Source organism: Lycium ferocissimum, chromosome 11, assembly GCF_029784015.1.
Source record: "Lycium ferocissimum isolate CSIRO_LF1 chromosome 11, AGI_CSIRO_Lferr_CH_V1, whole genome shotgun sequence".
NCBI classification, from domain to species: Eukaryota; Viridiplantae; Streptophyta; class Magnoliopsida; order Solanales; family Solanaceae; genus Lycium; species Lycium ferocissimum.
Genome location: NC_081352.1, coordinates 64,063,057 through 64,083,026, shown reverse-complemented (window position 1 = coordinate 64,083,026; position 19,970 = coordinate 64,063,057).

The window sequence follows — 19,970 nt, the reverse complement described above, 5'->3', positions numbered from 1 at the left end:
CGGCCTACGGGGTTGGGTTGTGACAAAAGTGGTATCAGAGCAGTTCATCCTCGGAGTGTCTACAGACCGTGTCTAGTAGAGTCTTGTTTATCAATGTGTTGTGCACCACATCTATAAACAGGAGGCTACAGGGCATTTAGAATGTTACCTTTCTTTCATATCTAAGATCGTGCGATAGAGCCAAGCCATAGGAAATGAAATTTCTTATACTAACCTTTGATTTCAGCAGAAGAACGACATCGACAGAAGAAGGCGACTGACGATATTGGAAGTTACAAAGCACGCAGGTAAGTAAAGGTATGAAAGGTATATGTCGGGTAAGGCATTGAGGTGCGATTGAAATGTAAAGTTGAAGATTGAAAGGGAAAGTGAACAGGAAAATGTAACAGGTGCAGTTTGAGTTGAACAAGAACATACGAGGTAAGTTCATCATTTTTCGTCTTGTTGTTGATATTGGGAGCCCCGTGTGGTGATATGATATATATATATATATATATATATATATATATATATATATATATATATATATATATATATATATATATATATTTTTGCGAGGCTTGTTGGTATTTCCTGCGTGCAAGTTTCGAGATGGTAAGAAATACAGAGGAAACTCTGCCAAAATTTTCCTAGAAATAAGTTAATTGCTGAATTAAGGGAAATAGTAATTAGGAGGTCGATATCGATATGGAGAGATGATTTAGAAAAGGCTAGCAAACCTTGATAGAGTGTTGTATTGAGGTACCGACTGAATTAATAAGCAGGGATAAATTTTGACGAGTTTGTAGTTAAAGGGAGTAATGGTATGATTGAGACGAGAGTGTTGATAAGGCAGCTTATGAGATATTAAGAATAAGATGGACTGGAAAGGGCACAAGGTTAAGAAGTGTTACATTATAGGATTGATTACGAATAGGATATAATGTGATTATAATAAGGATTGTCATGAAAATGAGTAAAGCCTAGTGAGGAAATGATTAAAAGATATGACATGATCTATGTGACTAGAGTATAAAGACAAGTGTGAAACGGAAAGGCGAGTTGTAGAACGAACGAGAAAGACTTATCAAGTTCGGTAGGGAAAGTTTAGAATGAAGGTTATATAATAACGGAAATGATAGTGAGTACCAGGAAAAGAAGGAGTTAATTGAAAGAAGGAAATAAGAAGAAAGCGTGATAACAGTGTAGTAATAGATCATGATATGTGTAGCCGAGGATACGAGTACTAAAAGTGACGAAACTGCGAAAGACCAAGTTGTAGAAAGATGAGCAACGAGGCAGAATGAGTGCTAGAAAATGACTGGTATGATAAGAACGAACAGGGATGAACGAAATACATTTTGAAAATGAGAAAGGGGTTATACAGAACTGATGTTTTCCGAAGGATACAGAGGTAGCATAAGATTCCTCGTGCACAGAATGAAAGATAGATATATGTGTGGGTTGTGTATAGTTACTGTTCAGTTGTGTCTGTATGACTTATGTTTTGGGGCGTTCCCATTCGTAGTGGCAGCCTTGTCGGCTTGCATATATGTATATGTTTTGGGATGTTGTGTGTAGTGGCAGCCTTGTCGGCTTGCGTAGATATATATATATATACATGTTTTGGAAGCTGTGTGTTATGATAGCCTTGTCGGCTTATATACGATGTTATCTGTTGAAAGTTGTAACTCCTCAGGAGACAGGTTGTTGTGATATGTATGTATATGCGACAGTTTTGAGACGAAGTCATGCCTTTCTATATATAAGTTCTTTATTATGCTAGTTGTGGACGATTATAGTTATCAGGTGTATACGAGTGTCCAGCTCGGGCACTAGTCACGGCCTACGGGGTTGGGTCGTGACAGTTGGTGTTTGAAGTGTTGATCCAACCCTTTTTCTTTGATACTTAGGTTGCCCTACAAAAAGGTAATACTCAATTTTAGTTCATTTTATTCCTATGTTTAGCTTACTCTATGTATTAGCTCGTGTATGGTTGTTTAAAAGTTGCTTTAAAGTCACTGCCTTATGAGTCTAGTTGGTATATATATGTTGATGTTGTTTATAATGGTATAAAGGCTGTTGGTTTGCTGTTTCATTGAGCTTATCATGTTATTGTGTTATAATACTAGCATAATGAAGCTTAAAAGATTTTAATCATTAGTTACTAGGTATTAAGACTAAAAATAAAAATCAAAAAAGTAGATGTTGGTTTTTGGTTTTGTTTACTGTTTCATTCTAGTTTTAAAGGCTGCCACATTATAATAATAGTATAATGAAGTTTAAGAGGATTATAAGTGTTAGTTTTTAGGTATGAAGGTTAAAACAAGTTAAAAATGAAGTAGGTGTTTGACTTTGGTTCTTGGTTACTGAGTTTAAGATACTAGAGCTTCCTTCTTCCATTTTGTGACTATTTAGTTATGGTTCTATGGTTTTTTGAGCACCTCTAGTCCTACTATGACAGCTTTGGTTCATTTTTTAGTTTGTTAAATAGTTTTGAGCAAGTTATGGACTATACGATATGATTTGATTAAATGTTAATGTTTACTGTCTAAAGCTGTGTAGAATCTTAAAAAAATAAGCTTATGTTCATAATTGAAACCTAGTCTACATGATGTCTTGAAATGATTCTAAAAGTGGCTAAATAGTCTTAAAATAAGGGCTAGTCTTGAAAAATGAATTTAAGTTTTTATCCACCCTCTGAAGTGGTATGTTGTGAGTATATTTCTGAAGATTTTGAGATCTGTCACCTGTTTTAGATTTATATGGTCCTCTAGGATCAATTCAGACTTTAAACGACCTTGAAATCCTGAAATGTAGTGCTTGTGTTGTGTTGTTTACATATATTTGAACTAGAAGGAGTTTAAATCCCTGATTGCTTGCTGTATTTTTATTTGAACTGTCCTTCCCCTTTAAAGGTTGATTCTTTCAATATGTTTGCAAAAACAGCTTCCAAATCCCTCTAATCCTCCTATTTTTAAATTAAGTGACATATTAAAAACTATAACTAGGATTCTATATGCCTCAGTGATTGCTTCGCCTTTTATGTATACATTTTGCCATTCTTGTACCTTACTAAGTATTTGAAAAAGTGAAAATGATCTTGTCTACTTGCTTTGTGAATCTTGAAATGGTTAAATGTGGATTAAAGCCTCTAAAATTGGAGTATTTGTTAAAAAATGGGAATTTGATGAGTCTGTAACCTGTCTAGTTCATTCATCAGTATAACTTGAGCCTTATTTGGTCTTGTGTGTATACTAATCACTTGTCTAAGTTACTATTGATATACTCAGTGAGCCTGTTTTTATTAGATAACTCTTGAACACCTTTTTTTTTTGCCAAACCATGTGGAAGCTAATGAAGACTAAGTTTAATCTTAAAATAGGACCTTGAAACTAATTGTGGTGATAGATGAATGATTTTCCTTCTTTATTTTCTTGTGACAGACCCTATAACTTGCACATGCTACTCCTTGAACATTGTCTGTCTATGATGCTCTTGAACACACCACCTTATGACCTAAGACAGTAGCATGAACCTTTCTTGACTACCCTTTTGAACACTGAGCTATTTTTGTGCATTGTCCTTGACTAATATGAAAAATGACTTTGGATCTTGAAGCCTGTTTCTATGCCCCTCTTGATCTATAATGGGTAGTTTAAAGATGATCTTCTAGCATTTGTTTAGGCTCTCCATTAACTGAAATGAACTCTTGATGGGATGATTTAGTACTATGTCTCTTTTAACTGCTGATTCCCTCTAAAATTTAAGCACTAGAACTCTAAGTGTGAGGGTCATAGCCTTTACTTTGTTCCTTTTCCCTCCTTTCTCCTTTACCTCTTAATCTTGTGCTACCTTACTCCTTTATCCCCCATTGTTGATGTTGCCTGTTTTATCACCTAAAGAGTGTTATGTCCCCTTTGGTTATGCCATGGCTATTTCTGAGATTGACACTTGATAGACCATGCATTACCAACCTCTCTACTGCCTAAGCTGCTTGATACCTTAGCTTTTGCATCAGTTGAACATTCCTGTGGCTTTCCTGTCCGAAGTGTATTGATAATTGGTTTTGAAGTTGCACATTATAGAACTTTTGCTTGCTCGTTTAGCCTGGATTGGCAGTTGAATACTTAACGTTGAGATACTGGGGATCTCTGGGGGAAAACTTGAAACTTTTATGTGATCTGTGTGTGGTGTTTTAGAGTCAATATCAAATGAGTATATGGTATATAGCAAGTGTATATGGAGGGTATGCCCTTACAAGGATTTTGCTCTTCATCTTAGAAAGTATACCAGTTGTATATCATGTATACCACAACTTTGACACTTAGATAATTTGAGAAGAAAATTGAGTAGTATACTAACAGTATATCATCCATATCACACTTTGACCCTTAGAAAAATTTGAGGAAAAGAATCGCTTGGGCTTATTACTTAGGCCCGTCATTTGCAATTTCACATCCGAGCTGCCATTACTATTTTGGGCTTATTTCACCTCTGGACCATCTCGTTATCTGCTGTTAGTTACAATATACGGGCCTAGCCCAATAAAGTTGCAATTCATTTTTTGGCATTGTAATAATTATTATAACCCTCTGATTTTGTACTTAGTTTAATTTGTGAACATATACTAATGTTTTGTATACCCATTTGCATGCTTGTCCACCCAAACCCGTTGGTGGGTCCCAACGAGGCCCATCAACATAACTAGATCGAGTCAACCCAAATTTGGAGAAAAATGGAGCATATGTTGGATTTAAGGCGAACCCGATTGCATAAATACTTTCCTGTTAGGCTTGGTCAGCCCAAACTCTCTATCTCCATTAATTATGTACTTTAAATTATTATTTGCACAATTATTATGTCAATTGGAACCCTTATGAGGTTATCACGTATTTTAAAGTCGCCAAAAAATAAATTTTCTACAAAAATTAAGGACTAAATTGGACATTTATGAAACCTGTGGACTTGTGACATATGGATTGATTCAGACCGATGTTCAGAACTTGTGGGACTGATTACGACTATTTGGACTCAGACTAAAAATAAAACTTGACTAAAACTTGACAAAAAATAGAATAAAAATGGACTATATATGTAGAATACGATTAATATACGGACTGTAATAGTATGCCTAAAACTATTTTCCTAAAAACTACTTTCTATACTTAAAATATATACATATATTTTTTAAAACTATTTTGGGTGGACTTACATAGAGTCCAACTTAGTTTAAGAGCCTTCGGGTATTAGCCTAAGTGTTTTAGTCCGACACCCAAATGCCCAATTTTTGGGCAAAACTCTACCACTTTCATTTTCTTGAAATGTGATATATTTTCCATGAATGACTAACTCTTTGTTGCGGAAATATAAACCAAAACAGTTTTTTTTCACTATAAACAATTTATATCTACAAAGGTATACTATTAGAACCCGTAGGTCAACCGTATTTTACGAATCTTTAATACCGTGGTGCCTAACACCTTCCCCGGGGGATCACCAGAACCCTTACCCTAACATTGGTTAGATTAGGATTCTTTTAAAATTTAACCGTTTTGAATGAACCCTTTTCGAACTAGTTTTCTTAATTTCCTAAAAATTAGGTGGCAACTCTAAAATACAGTCCATTTAGAGCACTATCACGTAGAGGTATATTTTTTTCTTTTTCTCAGTACGACTAACAACCATACTTCCCCGGGACACTTTCCATTTTAAATGAGGCAAGTGCAAATACGAATCGAAAAAAATATCGACTCGCTACAGATGGTGACTCCACTTGGGAAAATTTAAGGTTCTAACCATAAGGGTTCCAATAATTTGTGTGTTTGTATGATATAAATTGTTTAAGTGATACAAATTGTTTATGTTTTTAAATTTTCGCAAAATATAACTGTCATTCATGCATGCATACTCCGCTACTCCTGGCATTTACTTTATATTTTTCTAAGGGTGATGACACGGGATGAGATGTGGTCATACCTTCATTAAAAAATCTTTTTGCTATATTCTTTGGAGGTCTCTAAGGTCGAGTGGGCATGCGGTCAACCCACAACCTTAGAGAGCCCACCCCCAGCTTGTCCGCTTAGGTAACCTGTTTCATTTGCTTGAAAAACCACTCTAGAATAATTAGCATATAGCGAAGCCAAATCCTTACTGATATAGCACATGCTGACCATAGACCGGTTTAGGTATCTCAGACCTACCTGAATCGGACAAGATAGACACCTTACTGTGTTCCAATGGTGTAAAAACCTGAAGACACTGCATCCCACTATTTTCTATTTTGGGACTAATAGTATTCTGTCTTGCAGATGTCTCCTAACGTGTAGTTTGATATGATCGTGGGTCCACCACTAGGTTTAGTGATGTGGTGGGAAGGTTTGACTAATGATTAGAAGAAAGAGATAAAGGGTTGCATAGGGCATCTACCCTCGTTGAAGAATATGACTGGGTATCCGGGTTTGCTAAAGATTATTACTGGTTATTGGGATAATGACATAATAGTGTTCAGATTTGGAGAAATAGATATGAATCCCACTTTAGAAGAGATTTGTTACACCTCGGAATTCCGAGTTGTTGTGCAGTGAATACACTAACACAGGTTAAGGTGTCTATGATGTCCCTACAAGTAAGAAGGGATACTTAATGATTCTAATTAAGATTCCAAAAAACATTTGAGGCAAGAGAAGAAAGCTCTTTGGAGAAAGTTAAGGTACAGAGTGTCTTACCCCATACACAAATGTACCAGCAGGTATTCCTGGTAATTTACAGGATTAAAAGTTGAATGGATCGAATCGATGAAATCTGAACTAAATCGGGGAAACCTGCAGACATCAGACAGCGTCGACGGGCCGTCTACATGTCGACGGACCGTCAAGGAGCATCGTCAACATGCTTCTACGACCTCAGATCTGCAGGAGCAGGTCGACGGACCAAGTCGGCGGTCCGCCGACAGGTCGACGGGTCGTCGACCCGCTCGTCCAACCGCGCCTCTGGAACTTTCTTGGACCATCTATATAAGTTAAGACCCATGACTTTATTTCATTAATTTCACTTCTCCAAATCAGAGAAACTCCTAGAATATTCCTCTCAATATTTCCATCACCATAGTGAAGATTTAGCAAGATCCGAGCTCCGTAAACTTGAGCTTGTAAAGGGAAAGTTGCTCCTAGGGTTGGTAGAAGTTAAGGATTCCACTGGTATTGAAGTTAGGGTTTCTCTCAAGTGAAGTATCTTTAACTAAGGTTTATTTTATATGATCAAAGGTGAGTTTTACATCCATTCCATATTATTAAGAGTATTTGAGTGGTTGAATGACTTGGATTAGGGAACGAAGTAGAATATGAAGCTTAAGTATGGATTTAATGGTATTTTGAGTCGTAGGTTAACTTGAGTCATGATTCTTAGTATGAGATGGTATAACCTTTTTGTTAATGATACTAATAACGTCGAGGAAGTATTATATAAGAACGAATATGGTGTTGTAGCTATTGTTGTGGATGATTTTGAAAGGGAATTGGGAGGATTGAATAGTGTTTAACTTAAAGAAGTTTATTGATTATGATATTATGGGAGTTGTTTAGTATATGGAGAAAGTTGTTGAAACAAAGGAAATGCTGCCCCATTTTCATTAGCTCTTAGTCGCTTTAGTCTAGACTTAAGCATGTTTTAAATGATCTAATTTAGTACGAATCCTCTTGAATGTAGAGTTGTGAACTTGGAAGGAGAACGAGTAGTCACTAAGAGGACATAAAGGTATGTAAGGCTAGTCCCCTTCTTTCAAAGGCATGACTCCTATGTTATGATTTATTTTCTATATATCCATGACCTTCTTACATCCCAAAAGATGAAAGTTAAAGATTCTTAGGAGCTTCTTATGAGATAGAGATGAGATATGTTCCATGATAATGATGATGATAATGATGCTATGACGAGCTTGATAATCTTATCTTTATGATTTCATTGATGTTACTTCTTGTTGTTATCTCACCTCACGCTATTAGTTCCTTCAAGGTGAGACATAGTGATGAGGATTATTCCATAATGTAATCGGAGGTTACCGACCTTATGTCACTCCGATAGAGTTACAGCTTTTAATTGAGCTCTCATGTATGCTTTAGATTATATATATATATATATATATATATAAGATTACACCATGCCTAGTTGGCCGGGCAGTCACCACTATGACAGGCGTAGTGGGCAGCTATGATGATGACTACACCGTGCCTAATCAGTCGGGCAGACACCACTAGTGGGCAGCTTGATATGTTTACCCCGGACGCGGGCTAATGATGATCACACCGTACCTATATGGACGGGAAGTTTATACATGATATGATGTTGTTTATTATGAAAGTTAGCATGCATGATTCTGTCTTAAGAGGCAATCAGTTACAGGTTATCTCTTCATCTCATGTTCTCTTACTTTTTTATTATGGTTACATACGTGCCTTACATACTCAGTACATTGTTTGTACTGACGTCCTTTCTTTTATGGACGCTGTGTTCATGCCCACAGGTAGATAGGGAGACGGCGCGGACGCTTAGGAGCTTACTCAACAGATTTGTAGGAGCACTCCACTACTCCGGAATTGCCACCTCTTGGTATACTCTTTTATGCATATATTTTGGGCATGGCGGGGTCCTGTCCCGTACTTATGATTTTCGTACTCAAGTTACAGGCTTGTAGATACTTATGTGTGAGTAATAGATGTTATGAGACATCTTTAGCCTATACTTTGTACATCATTTTGTAGCCTTATGAGCCTATGTATATATGCATGTTCTCGGGAGATGTCTGGTCATCATTTTATAGTATATATGTTTTGAGAAGCTGTACCTGTTCAGGTTGAATATGATAGATAGCATTGTGAGTGGTGCTCGGTAGTCAGCTCCGGGTACCCGTCATGGCCCACTAGTTGGGTCGTGACAAAAGTGGTATCAGAGCAGTTCCATCCTAGGGTGTGTCTACGAGCCGTGTCCAGTAGAGCCTTGTTTATGGGTGTGAAGCGCGCCACACTTATGAACCAGAGGCTGCGGGACATTTAGGAGTAATGACCGTCTTTCTTCCTCATAGATCGTGCGATAGAGCTATAATGTAAGATTCCTCTTTTCTCTCTAATTGTGCTTTATGATTTCAGCGATGCCGGTAAAGAGGAAAGTAACAGCCGCCTAGAAGGGCAAGATTGCGACAGGAAGGCGGAATGAACAGGAGTCCCCGGTAAATATAGAAGAGGGTGAGTCCCATAATGAGGCTCCATCTCATACTTCTCACACTCCGCCTGTTTTGGAGGAGCATGAAGGGGTCTCTACCCCAGCTCCAATGCCTCCAGTTCCTCCACCAGGTGCTTCGGGTCAACATATGACCGAGGCTATTTAGCTATTGACACAGCTACTTGCTGCCCAGGCTCAGCGACAGAGTGCGGGTCCAGTGATAGAGCGACTAGTGTCAGAGCTCGTGATTTTATGAGTTTGAACCCGCCAGAATTTTTTGGGTCAAAGTCGGATAAAGACCCGCAGGGTTTTATAGATGAGATGTTGAGGACGCTGAGAATAATACATGCTTCCGATACTGAGTCAGTGGAGTTGGCGTCCTATAGATTACGGGATGTCACCATTCTATGGTATAATAACTGGATATCTTCGAGAAAGGGAAATGCACCTCCCCCGATTTGGCAGGAATTCGTAGATGCTTTCCTTCGCCACTATTTACCACCCCAGGTTCGAAGGGCCCGAGATGATAGGTTTCTGAATTTAGAGCAAGAAAATAAGAGTGCTCGGGAGTCTAGTCGTTATTTCAATTCATTGGCCTGATATGCTCCTACCATAGGGGCCGATATGGGGGATCGAGTACATCGATTTGTGAGCGGCTTAGGGCCACATTTGATCGAAGAGTGCTTGACTGTTTCACTATAGGAGGGGATGGACATCTCCCGCATTCAGGCCCACACTCAAAATCTAGAAGAACAGCAGCAGCCGTAAAGGGGTGAGCATGATATGGATAGAGGGCATAGTAAGAGGGTCAGATCTGCCAGTGCTAGTAGTGAGTATAGAGGGGGTCAGCGGCAATAGTACTCCAGATATTCAGGTCAGTCCGCAGCTAGTGCACCTCCTCGATTCGCGGGCAGGAGATTTGATCGCCCCATTTATTCTGGTCCGGGTCAAAGTTCAAGGGTCTCGGGTCCTCAGTTTGGAGGTGATTCTAGTCAGAGGAGACCATCGGTACCGTGATGGAGCCAGTACGATAGATTACGTTCAAGCTAGTGTCACCGAGGCTCAGATGCTTGTTATGCTTGTGGTCAGATTGGGCATATGATGCGTGACTGTCCATCAATGAGTGGTAGAGGCGAGGCCCAGCCCACAGGATCAGTAGCTGGTTCTTCCTCGTCCGCGCGTCCCCAGCGCACTCCTTAGACTCGGCCAGTGCGGCGAGGGCAAGGGGAGCACCGGTTCGGTGCGGCCCTTAGCCTCGTATTTATACATTGGCCAGACGACAGGATCTTGAGTCCTCCCTTGACGTTGTCACAGATACCCTATCAGTATTTTCTTATGATGTATATGCATTGATTGATCCGGGTTCTAATTTATCGTATACTACTCCATGTATTGTTGATCGTATTGGGGTGAAACCCGAGCCAATTAAACCTTTTGAGGTGTCTACTCTTGTTGGTGACCCGGTAATAGTTAGACATGTATATAGAAATTGTGTGAATATGGTATGTGATCGTTAGACTACAGCTGATTTGATTGAGCTGGAAATGTTAGATTTCAATGTCATTATAGGCATGGATTGGTTAGCTTCTTGCTACACTAATGTGGATTGCGGAAGCAAGATGGTTCGATTCCAATTTCCAGGAGAACCAGCGCGTGAATGGAAAGGTAACACATCATCTCCAAGAGGTAGGTTTATCTCCTATCTCAAGGCAAGAAAGATGATCGCTAAGGGCTACATTTATCATCTAGTCCGAGTTCATGACACCGAAGCAAAGCCGCCAACTCTTCAATCTGTCCCGGCAGTAAATGAGTTTCCGGATGTATTTCCAGATGAGCTTCCAGGTCTTCCACCGGAACGAGAAATTAATTTTACCATTGATGTGCTGCCGGACACCGAGCCTATATCTATTCCTCCTTATAGAATGGCTCCAGCAGAATTGAAGGAGCTAAAGGTACAACTGAAGGATTTGCTTGAGAAGGGATTTATTAGACCCAGTTCATCGCCATGGGGAGCACTTGTCTTGTTCGTAAGAAAGAAAGATGGTTCTTCGTGAATGTGTATTGATTATAAGCAGTTGAACAAGGTAACAATAAAGAATAAATATCCGCTTCCAAGAATCGATGATTTGTTTGATCAACGGTAGGGTGCTAAGTGGTTTTCCAAGATTGATCTGAGATCGGGATATCATCAAGTGAGAGTTACAGAAGAAGATATTCTGAAAACGGCCTTCAGAACTAGATATGGCCATTATGAATTTCGGGTGATGTCATTTGGGTTGACTAATGCTCTGGCAGTGTTTATGAATATGATGAATAATGTATTCAGGCTTTTTCTAGATCTATTTGTGATTGTATTTATCGATGATATTCTAGTATATTCTCGATCAGAAGCAGAACATGCAGATTATTTGCGTATTGTCCTTGGAATTCTTCGGACTTGAGAATTATATGCAAAATTTTCAAAATGTGAGTTCTGGTTGAATTCTGTGACTTTTCTGGGCCATATTATCTCAGCTGATGGCATTCGGGTTGATACTCAGAAGATTGAAGCCGTGAAGACTTGGCCAAGGCCTACAACACCTACAGAGGTCCGTAGCTTTCTGGGATTAGCAGGCTATTATAGAAGATATTTGGAAGGATTTTCTTCTATTTCGGCATCATTGACAAAGCTAACTCATAAATCAGCAAAATTCCAATGGATCGATGGTTGTGAGCGTAGCTTCCAGGAATTGAAAGATAGATTGACTTCAGCCCCAGTCCTGACACTTCCAGAAGGACCGAAAGGTTATGTTGTTTATTGTGATGCCTCCAGTATTGGGTTAGGCTGTGTTTTAATGCAGCACGATAAGGTCATTACCTATGCTTCTGGGCAGTTGCTAAAACATGAGAAGAATTATCTGACCTATGACCTTAAATTAGCTGCAGTTATTCATGCACTGAAGATGTGGAGACATTATTTATATGGTGTTCACGTTGATATTTACACAGATCATAAGAGTCTCCAGTATATTTTCAAGCAGAAGGAGTTGAATTTGCGACAGAGGCGATGGTTAGAGTTGCTGAAGGACTATGATGTAAATATTTTATATCATCCGGGAAAAGCAAATATGGTGGCCGACGTTCTTAGCCATAAATCCATGGGCATCCTATGTGATGTTCTGTCAGACAAGAAAGAATTAGTTCGTGAGCTCCACCAGCTAGCTAGTCTAGGAGTTCGTTTGATCAATTCAGGCAATGAAGGAGTTGATATTCACAACCCATCTGTTTTATTCCTGGACATGAAAGTGAAAAGGCGCCAATATGAAGATCCCCAGTTGAGTCACTATAGAGATACACTTCCTTAGAAAGCGAAGTCACCATTTGAGGTTTCTGTAGATGGAGTTCTCAGGTACCGAGGCAGGCTATGTGTTCCAGATATTGCAGGACTACATCATCAGATTCTAGAAAAAGCTCATTACTCCCGTTATTCTATTCACCCAGGAGCGACCAAGATGTACCACGATCTTAAGTTAATTCATTGGTGGGATGGAATGAAGAAAGATATAGCAGAATTTGTAGCTCAATGCCCAAATTGCCAACAAGTGAAAATCGAGCATCAAAAGCCAGGAGGATTATTTCAAGCCATGGAAATTCCAACTTGGAAATGGGAGGTGATCAACATAGATTTTATTGTAGGTTTGCTTCGTTCTCGGCGTAGGTATGACTCCCTATGGGTAATCATGGACAGACTTACAAAATCGGCTTATTTTTTTCCAGACAGGACTACATACTCAACAGAAGATTACGCAAAGTTATATCTTCAAAAGATAGTAAGACTTCATGGTGTCCCTGTATCTATTATCACAGATAGAGGAGCACAATTTACTGCTAAATTTTGGAAGTCCTTTCAAGAAGGTTTGGAAACTCAAGTGAGACTCAGCACAGCATTTCATCCACAAATTGATGGACAAGCTGAACGCACTATTCAGACCTTGGAAGACATGTTGCGAGCATGTGTATTAGACTTCAGAGGTAATTGGGATGAACATTTGCCGCTCATCGAATTTGCATATAATAACAGTTATCTTTCTAGTGTCCAAATGGCCCGGTATGAAGCTCTATATGGAAGGAAGTGCAGGTCGCCAATTGGGTAGTTTGAGGTAGGAGAGACACAACTAATAGGTCCAGAATTGATTCAACAAGTGGTGGAAAAGATCAAACTTATCAGAGACAGATTGTTGACAGCCCAAAGTCGCCAAAAATCTTATGCGGACAATTGTCAACGAAACCTGGAATTCCAAGTCAATGATTGGGTATTCCTAAAAGTGTCACCAATGAAAGGGGTAATGAGATTCGGCAAAAAGGGCAAGCTTAGTCCTCGATATATTGGACCTTCTAAGATTGTGCGCAAGGTGGGCCATGTAGCTTATGAGCTAGATTTACCTCTAGAGCTTGAATCAGTCTATCCAGTTTTTCATGTATCGATGCTCCGTAAATGTGTTGTAGATCCTTCCAGAATCATGCTGGTAGATGACGTTCAAATTACTGAGAAATTGGATTATGAAGAAGTACCCATTGCCATATTAGATAGGCAAGTGCAGAAACTCAGAACCAAAGATGTCGCCTCAGTTAAAGTTTTGTGGAGAAACAACAACCGAGAGGAAATGACTTGGGAAGCAGAAGAAGATATGAAGTCCAGATATCCGCATTTATTCCCACCCCCAGAAGAGGTTCAAGATAAAACACCATTGTTCTTAGGTATGCAATGCTTTCTTTTAATGCTTTTAGTCGTGTGTGGCCATGTTTTCTTGCTGTTGTTGTAGTCCTGTGAGGCTATGTTATTTTGGGTTGTTGTGACAGGGTGGTAGTGCCATATTACTGGTGAAACTCTGGCGGAATTTTTGCAGAATCCCCGAGAACTTAACATTCGAGGACGAATGTTCTGGGGGAGGGGGGAGAGTGTTATACCTCCGAATTCTGAGTTGTTGTGCAGTGAATAGACTAACACAGGTTAAGGTGTATATGATGTCCCTACAAGTAAGAAAGGATACTTAATGATTCTAATTAAGATTCCAAAGACATTTAAGGCAAGAAAAGAAAGCTCGTTGGAGACTGTTAAGGTAGAGAGTGTCTTACCCCATACACAAATATACCAGCAGGTATTCCTGATAATTTACAGGATTAAAAGTTGAACAGATCGAATCGACGAAATCTGAACTGAATCGGGGAAACCTGCAGACATCAGACAGCGTCGACGGGCCGTCGACATGTAGACGGACCTTCAAGGCGCATCGTCAACATGCTTCTGCGACCTCGGATCTACAGGCGCAGGTCGACGGAGCAAGTCGACGGTCCGTTAACACATCGAAGGTCGTCGACCCGCTCGTCCAACCACGCCTCTAGTACTTTATTGGACCATTTATATAAGTTAAGACCCACGACTTTATTTCATTAATTTCACTTCTCCAAATTAGAGAAACTCCTAGAATATTCCTCTCAATATTTCCATCACCATAGTGAAGATTTAGCAAGATCCGAGCTCCGTAAACTCGAGCTTATAAAGGGAAAGTTTCTCATAAGGTTGGTAGAAGTTAAGAATTCCATTGGTATTGAAGTTAGGGTTTCTCTCAAGTGAAGTATCTTTAACTAAGGTTCATTTTTATATGATCAAAGGTGAGTTTTACATCCATTCCATGTTATTAAGAGTATTTGAGTGGTTGAATGACTTGGATTAGGGAAGAAAGTAGAATATGAAGCTTAAATATGGATTTAATGGTATTTTGAGTAGTAGGTTAACTTGAGTCATGATTCTTAGTATGAGATGAGTATAAACTTGTTGTGAATGATAATAATAACGTTGAGGAAGTATTATATGAGAACAAATATGGTGTTGTAGCTATGGTTGTGGATGATTTTGAAAGGGAATTGTGAGTCTTGAATAGTTTTTAACTTAAAGAAGTTTATTGATTATGATATTATGGGAGTTGTTTAGTATATGGAGAAAGTTGTTAAAACAAAGGAAATGCTGCCCCATTTTCGTTAGCTCTTAGTCGCTTTAGTCTAGACTTAAGCATGTTTTAAATAATCTAATTTAGTACGAACCCTCTTGAATGTAGAGTTGTGAGCTTAGAAGGAGAATGAGTAGTCACTAAGAGGACATAAAGGTATGTAAGGCTATCCCCCTTCTTTCAAAGGCGTGACTCCTATGTTATGATTTCTTTTCTATATATCCATGACCTTCTTAAATCCCAAAAGATCAAAGTTAAAGATTCTTAGGAACTTCTTATGAGATAGAGATGAGATATGTTCCATGGTAATGATGATGATAATAATGCTATAATGAGCTTGATAATCTTATCTTTATGATTTCATTGATGTTACTTCTTGTTGTTATCTCACCTCACGATATTAGTTCCTTCAAGGTGAGACATAGTGACGAGGACCATTCCATAATGTAATCGGAGGTTCCCGGCCTTATGTCGCTCCGATAGAGTTACACTTTTGCTTGAGCTCTCATGCATGCTTTATATTATGTATATATAAGATTACACCATGCCTAGTTGGCCGGGCAGTCACCATTACAACAGGCATAGTGGGCAGCTATGATGATGATTACACCGTGCCTAATCGGCCGGGCAGACACCACTAATGGGCGGCTTGAGATGTTTACCCCAGACGCGGGCTAATGATGATCACACCTTACCTATATGGACGGGCATTTTATATATGTATACATGATATGATGTTGTTTATTATGAAAGTTAGCATGCATGATTCCGCCTTAAGAGGCAATCAATTACAGTTTATCTCTTCATCTCATGTTCTCTTACTTCTTTATTATGTTGACATATGTGCCTTACATACTCAGTACATTGTTCGTACTGACTTCCTTTCTTTTATGGACATTGTGTTCATGCTCACAGGTAGATAAGGAGACGGCGCGGATGCTTAGGAGCTTACTCAGCAGATTTGCAGGAGCACTCCACTACTCCGGAATTGCCACATCTTGGTATACTCTTTTGTGCATATATTTGGGGTATGGCGGGGTCCTGTCCCATCCTTATGATTTCCGTACTCTAGTTAGAGGCTCGTAGATACTTATGTGTGGGTAATAGACGTTATGAGACTTCTTTAGCCCATACTTTGTACATCATTTTTTAGCCTTATAAGCCTATGTATATATGCATGTTCTCGGGAGATGTTTGGTCATCATTTCATAGTATATATGTTTTAAGAAGCTATACCTGTTCAGATTGAGTATGATAGATAGCATGGTGAGTGGTGCTCGGTGGTTATCTCCGGGTACCCGTCATGGCCCACTAGTTGGGTAATGACAAGATTAGAGATGTCTTGGAAAGCATAGGAAGCGCTGACAGGTCCAAAAAGAAGTTAGCTCAAAATATCCTCATCCCTCACAAACCCACCCCAAAGGAAATCAAAGACATGTTTGCTGTCAAAAAAGCCGATTGGGTACAGGGACCTACTATAGCCTTTAGAGAATTATATGGGAGGTATTCATCCAAACAGGGGTACGAAAATCACATCCTTGAGTTTTCTTCACTCTAGTCCTGGGAAGCTAACCAAACACTAGCCTTTATCACTTTCCTTTTGGGAACCATGGTATTTCCATTAAATGCATCCCTATCTACTGACACCCCGGTTATCTTTGTTGCCCACGCTGTTCTTAGGGGAGTTACAACGAATGGGCTTACCAAATATTTTGACATCATTCCTATTATCTTATCAGATATATACCAAGCTTTAGTAAAGTGTCGCAAGCACTATTATTACTTCCAGGGTTGCAACATCCTAGTCCAATGGTGGATACTAAAATATTTAGATAGGAATGGTTTATCTTCCCGCTGAGAACCGGCCCGGAAAGAGGATGATTTGGGAGTCACTGTTGTGCCTTGTGGAGTTTAAGATAAAAGAGGATGGGCTCACATCTTTTCCAGACTAAGAGAAGAGCATATCAGGTGGAGAGTACTTGATTTTCATTCAAGACTATTTGTGGTAAGAGCCATAGGCGTCCATATTTGCCACTTATGGGCATTAGGGGGATCAGACCCTACGCACCATTGACAATACTTAGACAGTTTGGTATGAGACAGGTTATTCCAAATGTGGGAAATATGGGGGAGTTTGTACGAGATTATGAAGAAGGTCATATCAAAGGTATAAAAGATGCCCAGAAAGATTGGAGAATATGATAAGGGAAGATAAGTTGGATGAGGATCCAAATAATCCAAGTCATGATGAAGATTACTACGAGTGTCTTAGGGATGAGCTAGCTGGTACTGCTACACTAGGACCATATCTGTACAAATATCCAGTAGATAGGGAAGCCACGAATGCAATTCAGGTTAGAAGAATGAAATGACCGGTGGAAGGGAGAGAAGTGGATCATCAAGCAAAAATAGAATATGACCAAGAGATAATTAAGAGTTTCACAAACGGGGCGGATGCCTCATTGAAGAGCTTAGAATGGCTTGACACTTTTGTTAAGGAAGCCATAGATATAGGGACGTCATTGGCTGATGATCAGAGGAGTCAGTGGATCGGGACAGCATTCAGTGGATCGGGACAGCATTGATGCCGGCCCATGTAGCCATTCAGACCACCCTTCGAAAGGCCAAGAAGGCTCGAGATGATAGAGAGCAGATTTCTGTCCGTGGAGTGGACTTTTTCTGATTATTGCATCTTATTTACTTTAAAAGCCTTGTAATCCCACTTGGGAAAATATTATTAATGAAAAGCACTAGGATTTTTATTTTAAGGAACAATACATTTGTTTTAGATATGGCACAATTCTGCTTCATACGCTAGTAGCCTCGGAGCAACGAGGTATATGAAAGCGAATTATATATTGTCTAAATGATTATTTTATATAACTGATTTGTGTGAAAATCATACATATTGTTAAAACTCTTGATTAATCCATATTCCGAACACTACCCAAAAGAAAAACCAAGAAAACAACCCCTAAAACCAAATTTAGCTCCTTTTTTAAAAGGTTGATTTGCTAATAGGAAATGGAGACTCCAGGCAGCTTGACTGCGACTTCCCCTTATGTCAACCTAGTCAGTGATGATGAGAAGATGGAAGTGACAAGTGAGAAAAATCGACAGTAGGACGATAGTATGGCCCTGGCTAGTGCTAGAATGAAAGAAGCTGTCCAAACCACTAACGCGGCCAATAAGAAGATGAAAGAAGCTGAAACTCTCCTAGTTTATGTTGAGGAACTAACAAAGCAACACCCTACCAATCAGGTAAAATGGGGAAAGAAACCTGAAGCACCACTTAAGACTTAGGTCCCACTCAGTCAACAAGAAGGGCTTGACCCCATACCTTATGGAAATGATGATCTACTTATCCCCAATCTGAAATTCTATGTAGACCCGCGTGAATCTCAGCTTGAGGAACCTCCAGTTTCATGTACAATTGTTCTCAAGGGCACAAGATAGCACAATTGGGGTACGCCAGTAGAAATGTCCAAACAAGAGCTCTTAGATACTTTGGGGAGTTTTGGAGTGTACGCGCAAAGCCCAATTTTGTTGCCGCCGTGTGCTTCTTCTATGATTTACATAAAGTGCCTCTACCACTGAAGTCAACGGCCATACAGCCAATGAGTGTGGAGCATTAGAAAGGATACTTATCAAATGGATTGACCAAGGGAGAATTAGCCCACGAAGGGGACCCCACTCTTTCCTGACCCATGACCAAGGGAAAAATCATCCAGAAAGGATATCGAAGGTTAGGTTCTAGAGAAGCAACTTTTCCAAATTCGAGGAGTCATAAGCCAGTATTCACTCCCTGCTGTGTAGTGTGAAGAAGATAAGAACAGTGCCACAAACCTATCAGGGTCTCCCAGGACCTCCAAGAGAAAAGGTTTGTGTGTATCATCACGGTCACGTTGGACACGACATTGAGGAATGAATGGATTTCAAGCTTGAACTAGAACGCCTTGTGAATGAAGGCCACGTTTGGATTATCGTAGGAAGACACTGATAGAAGATGAAGATAAAGAAGACAATGAAGACCTGCTTAGTATGGTTGGGTAGAAAAACATAAGTATCCCTTTACTACTTTCAATAAGATAGAATATCCCTTTCCTTTTTTATGTAAAAAGAACCACGCCGACCTGATGTCCCATTGGGGATACGTGGGAAGCCTACATAAGGCCTGGTCAGGGTAGAAAATTAAGTTTTGGGTAGCATAGGAAAAACCTTTTCTGTGTATGCCTGAACTACGGATGGACTTGTTTTCCCTTTGGCAGGATACGTAGGCAGTCTATATAAGACTCGGTCCTTTTATAATAAAAATTAAAATCCCCCTTAGTACAGGTTGGGTAGAAGCGAATCAACCATGAAGACCACTTACCAAAATCAATATTCCTAAGAACGCAAAAGACCACTATTACACCCCAAGTTTCGGTACATTGAGATTTATTAGGAGTTAGCTAGTTAACTATAGACACCGGAGTACTGTCGAAAGGATACAAGAGCCCGAGTTCGCGTAATAGGTTATGGAAGGAAAGTTAAGGATAAGGCCATTCTGTTTTGATTTAGTGCGCAAGTCGCTTACAAATATTATTGGCATGGAATATTAAGGGCAAACTTGGAATTCAGAAACAATCATATTTCAAGGACTAAGTGTACATGTGGACAAGATGACTAAGTAAGCAAGAAATAAAAATTGGTCATCTTTTTGATTTAAGGAAATTCTAGAAACTTGGAGAAAAGAAAAGAAAAGAAAAAAAAGATAAAAGGGGCACATGGCCGGCCATGTGCCCACTT